Consider the following 6,000-nt stretch of genomic DNA (forward strand, 5'->3'; position numbering starts at 1 on the left):
CACTCATGAGCCTTCATGGACTGCAGGCAGGTTCCACTCACTGAAGGACTGACTGGTCCAAAGGTCACGCTCCACCAGATCTGTGTCAGAATGCAGCGAGATGGGCGACTCAACCAGGCCGAGGAAACCAGACAACGATGAAGCAGCTGCAAGTGGACGGAACGTTGGAAAACTGTGTGATGAAGTGGTGAATTCACCAGTTCAGCTGTGAGTGAGCAAAGAGACGACGGTTGAGCTCAGCACTTAAAGTTCATGGTTCCACTCTGGATGATCTCCCTCAACCTTTAAATTCTCAAAACAAATGTTGCATTTCCAAATGGAGGAGGACAAGCAGGTTGCCATGGCAACAGCCGTGTTTATCTCCTGAAGAGCGCTGCTCATGGTTGATTACGACAGGTGAGGCAGGGCGAGGCACTTGGACTTCTACATCATAGCACACGAAGGCGATCTAAAGTGTTTTCCATAAAATACATTCATAAAAAGTACATTAAAAACAACAAAGGACAATGTTCAGAAGACGCCACAGTGCTGTCCACCCAGAGTGGAATTATTTAGAGCACTATAAAGCAACGGGGAGCACAAACGTATTCAACTGATGTTTTAACAGTCGCCAGCAAGTTTATTTCAGCTGCACTGTTTCATCTTCATCATCATAGTCATCATCACCGGGATATGCCCTCATGAGGAGCGTAGTCTCCTGGCCACGAGAGGCTGCTCCAGCAGGACGATGAAGAACAGCCAGCACAGAGGGGCAGCGCGTTCTGAGGCAGATCGTCATCTCGTCTGCAGCTCCTCTCTGTACAGAAGTGCTGAGGGATCACAATACTGAGCTGAACGACGTTCTGATGATTTCATGATGTGTCATCACCATTTCATTATGTGTACTCTGCCAACGGTGGATTGATGGCGTGCAACTATGAAGCGAAGTCTGGAAATACCTCCAATATTTGTGTCAGTGTGTGTGGCTGAGCGAGTGTGTGTTTATGTCAGCTGGGTGGGACCATGATCAGCAGCACTAATGAGCTGAAGGAGTGCGTGGAATGTGGATCGGGAAGCAGATCCTGGAGTCTCCGGAAGGCAGGAGTTCAGACTGGGAACCAGTGCAGGGTTAGTGGGTGACTGGGATGAAGGGAGGTTGCAGCAGGGGCAGAAGAAACAACATGGACAACATCTGATAATGAGAACCTCAATTATTCCTTCCAGGAACATGAACACCGGAACGGTCCAGGAACCAGACTGACGAGGTGTCGCTGGTTCAATCCCTGCTGCCGCTGGAGACTGCTGAAGTGTCTTTGAGCAAGATACTGAACTCCTCCCATGACTTGAGAGAAATGAGAAATAAAGGTCCAGGTTGGAGGTGAAATGAACAAGCGAGTCAGAGGTAAGGAAGGAAAATAAAGTGTGTGTTTCAGTGAGCTGATTTTGAGCTCTTCAAGCTTGTAGGGAGGGTGGCGTGGAGCTCTGTAGGGAGGGTGGCGTGGAGCTACGTAGGGAGGGTGGCGTGGAGCTCTGTTGGGAGGGAGGCGTGGAGCTACGTAGGGAGGGTGGCGTGGAGCTCTGTTGGGAGGGTGGCGTGGAGCTCTGTAGGGAGGGTGGCGTGGAGCTCTGTAGGGAGGGTGGCATGGAGCTCTGTAGGGAGGGTGGCATGGAGCTCTGTAGGGAGGGTGGCGTGGAGCTACGTAGGGAGGGTGGCGTGGAGCTCTGTAGGGAGGGCGGCGTGGAGCTACGTAGGGAGGGTGGTGTGGAGCTACGTAGGGAGGGTGGCGTGGAGCTCTGTAGGGAGGGTGGCAGAGGTTTGGATGTCCCCTCCAAATGGAGCTCTGGCCAGTGAAGCTTCCTGAAGCGGGACAGACGTGCGACTGACGAAGCTCTGCTGAAAAGGAGGTGGAGTCAGTCGGTGCCCAGACTGACCGGCGCCTGGTCACGCAGGACAGTTTTACCCTTGGAGGTCATTTTACCCGTTGCGTGATATGAGCGATTTTTGACGGAGAAATTGGCGATTCGGCGGTTCATGGTGCGGTGGCTGCAGCCGTTACTTAGGTCTTTGTCTTGGTCTCGTTTTTGTGTTTCCTTTGATACCCCAGCGACAAAAACCTTCACTCAGACATTCTCGTCGTGGACTGAAAGCAGGCAGCACCTGTGAAGCTGGGGTCACATGGTCAAACAGGGCGGAGCTGTGCTCTACCACGACGAGAGATAAAATCTGATGTTTCCATTTCCAGGCTGGCAGCAACATTTCAGTTGTTTCGTTAATTCAGAAGATTTTTTTTTTAAGTTGAACCTATAAAATGTCTGCCAGCTTCTCATCAATCTTGCAGCGTTGTTCGACATGTTGGTCACTGAGGGTCATGGGTCAGGGTCGAACCTTTGACCTGCTGGAGGTGGATGGGCTCCCAGCTGGGAACACCATCTTCTCCTGACTTACAGATGATGAGTCAGAGTCCAGCAGGGCAGCAGATCTGCAGGGCACGTTGGCCGTGATGATAGCAGCAGCGCTCCAGAGGAGACGCCGGCGTGTCTCCCCGCAGGATCATGGACCCGGAAATATAAGTTGAATCATTTCAATCTTTTTCTTTGCTCACATGGCATCTGAGAGGGAACCGCTGACGTTGGCGTGGAAGCTGCTGCAGCTCCAGTGACATCAGGAGAGGATGTTTCCACTCTTGTGTCAGGGCCAGAAGGTTTCAACAGTCCTCTCTGAAAGCGTTTCACTCTTCTTTCATCAAGTTGATCTTGGCGTTTTTCATGGTCTGTTGGTTTGGCAGCCTCAGCGCGTTTTCTAAAAACAAGCTGAGAGATGTTTGTTGAGCTTCGTCAGAAGACCGCCAGTGCTAACTTGAGGGACCCTGGTCATGTTTACCATGCAGCTCAGGGCAGTGCAGAGGTCAAGGGTCAACCTGGCAGGTCCTCATCCATGCTGAGCTTCAACTCCTGCCATCAGGCAGAGGAGACATTTTCTCCAAGGACCAAACTGAAGGTTATGATATTTTCATCTCATCACAAATGATGACTTCCTCTTCATGTGTTGTTCATCCATCATTAAGTTGATTGTGTGTTACGTGGTTGCACTGACGGCTGCTGCGACCCCTCGGTGTTACGGTCCAGGGGAGAGGCGGGTGGATAGACTTCATTTCTGAGTAAGCAACCACCTTTATTCTGCCTTTGAACGCCAACATATTTGGCCATGGCATCGCATTGTCGCTGTCAAGGAAATAAAATGGAAAGAAAAGTGAGACTTTCTCCAGTTTCATTGTCTAACAGCTGCCTCTGAGAGCAGCGTGGCCTCCAAGCTGCTGGAGCGCTGGAAGACTGAGGCTTTTCTTGAGGAGCATGGCAGAGACATCATGGAGCTCAAACCCGACAAATGATGACATCACGGCTCCCCTCCGAGCTGCTGGACGCCCTCATCGTGAGACTGATGGGAGTCTGCTTGAAACAGCAGTTTTCTTCAGCATTTTCCTCCTCCTTTATGTGAGGTCTGTTCTATTCTTCTAAAATTCAGGGTTCCGCGTGCATCTGCAAGCTCCCATAATGTTCCTCATTTTGTTCCTGTGCTTTTCTGTAAGGTGTAAGCCAACACACCGCGCTTGATTGTGCTTGGTAAGGAAACGATATTGATTGTGAATAAATATGTACGGCTACGCTCCTTCACAAAGTGCAGGGTTACAGGTGCTTGAAATCCTTGAAAATGCTTGAATGGTGTGTTTTCAAGATCTGAAAAGTGCTTAAATTTTAGTTTAAGTGCTTGAAATTATAACTCGTCTGTCACAAAATTGGATCAGACTGACTGTTTTCCTCCTTTCATTTCTAAACCTTTGTCATTATGAAAAATGATTTCAGGTGTTTATCGCATAATCAGGGTCTGCGTTTGATGCGAAACATTTGGAGGCCAGACGGAGGCGCCGTGACGCCTGCTGGTGATCAGCCACGCAGTGCAGACAGCACAAAGACTCACGAGACAGTTCTGATGTTAACAATGTTAACGAGGCTTTACGTTCCCATTCATTCATCGTTGTGTTTCTAACAACGAAATAATTTCTCCTTGAACACAACATGGCTGGACGCACTTCTCCTCCACCGCCATGATCACCTGGCCTCCGCTCCCTCGAACACAACACGGCTGGACGCACTTCTCCTCCACCGCCATGATCACCTGGCCTCCGCTCCCTCGAACACAACACGGCTGGACGCACTTCTCCTCCACCGCCATGATCACCTGGCCTCCGCTCCCTCGAACACAACACGGCTGGACGCACTTCTCCTCCACCGCCATGATCACCTGGCCTCCGCTCCCTCGAACACAACACGGCTGGACGCACTTCTCCTCCACCGCCATGATCACCTGGCCTCCGCTCCCTCGAACACAACACGGCTGGACGCACTTCTCCTCCACCGCCATGATCACCTGGCCTCCGCTCCCTCGAACACAACACGGCTGGACGCACTTCTCCTCCACCGCCATGATCACCTGGCCTCCGCTCCCTCGAACACAACACGGCTGGACGCACTTCTCCTCCACCACCACGATCACTTGGCCTCCGCTGCCACACAACTGCTTCTCCATCACATTCTCTTTTTTTAACTGTACTCTTATCTTTGTTAGTGATCACTATTGTAGTAGTAGTAGTGATAAAAGCAGTGGTGGTGGTACTACTGTAACTTTCTTTAATTATAATTAAATACAGGATATATACTATGATCCAGAATACAGTAATGAAGTACAAAAGTACAGTACTTGGCTGGAGAAGCTGCAGCCTGCAGTCACATAACCCTGGACCAGTACTATTCAGTTGTGTTTCAGCAGTTGCAGGCTACAGCGTGACTTCTCAGAGGCGATCAGAAAAGGTGCTTGGGAGCAGGAATGAAAGATCCTTGACTGACTCGTCAAAAAGAGAGTGTTTGAGCTAACAAAGCCTCCTACTGCTTTAAGGACCTTCAGTCATAAACTGGGTGAGGCAGATCGATAGACTTTATCAGAGTCAATACATGTGAGTCACGGGAGTAGCAGGTCACAGAGGTGAGCTGTCTTCACCCTCCTGATCTCCCCCTTTTCTCTCTTTGGTTAGTTTTAGAAATCAATACCAAGATCCTTGATGTTTCCGTGATGGGAGGATTTTCTTCTGGTGGTGATGTGTGTCATGCTGTGTAGCACTGGTCCCCAGTTAGGAGGGTGTGTGTGTGTGTGTGCATTCATCTGTTCAGTTCACGTTAGCTGCCTGTCAATACAGGAACCAGAAGTAAGAACCAAAAATACCTCGTCACTCACGGCGGTAGAGCAGCGCCAAGGTAATAAGGTGCGAGATGGTCAGACACGGTGGATGACATCATCAATCACCAGTTAGCACCTCAGTGGCGGTGTCACAAAGATGTGAAGCAACGATGCTGAGTATCAGAAACAGAGGAGACAACCTACCGTCCGTTGGAGCTCATCTCTCAGAGAGCTGCCGTGGAGGATGCTCTTAAATGGGATTAGAAATGGACTCCTCTGTCTCACGTCCAGTTCAATTTGCCGTGGAAGCGTTTAAATGAATGCCCAGAGCCTTTAGGTGTGCAGAAACTGCGTGTGGGAGGGGAGTGGTGGTCGACGAGGAGCAGCTGTAGCGAAGGAAACATGGGACAAGCCTCATTGCTCTCCTTCTGGCTCCGGTCCACGAGCCGGGAGAGAATGTTCGGTCCACTGAGCCACATTGTCAGATAGGATTGCAGCAAAAGGCCGTTCCACCAATAACCAAAGGAACTGCTTAAAGGGTGGAGGTGGAGGTGGAGGTGAGGAGAGTGCAACCTGGAGAGAAATGGACAATGGATTACCGTCCTTTCAGTCTCTCTAGACCTCCTACATAGAGGACACTCATTCACACTGTTCCTCTCAGAATTATCGCAGTCAGGAGCAGGAGGGGAACAGGATAATAACCAGCACTCCGATCGCCCCCCCCCCCCCCCCCGATCTGTCCAGGTCCTGGTATCTATCAAGGTCCTGGTATCTGTCCAGCCCCTGGTATC

This window comes from Aulostomus chinensis, chromosome 5, assembly GCF_037954235.1.
Source record: "Aulostomus chinensis isolate RoL2024-O1b breed Wild chromosome 5, RoL_Achi_v1.0, whole genome shotgun sequence".
NCBI lineage: Eukaryota > Metazoa > Chordata > Actinopteri > Syngnathiformes > Aulostomidae > Aulostomus > Aulostomus chinensis.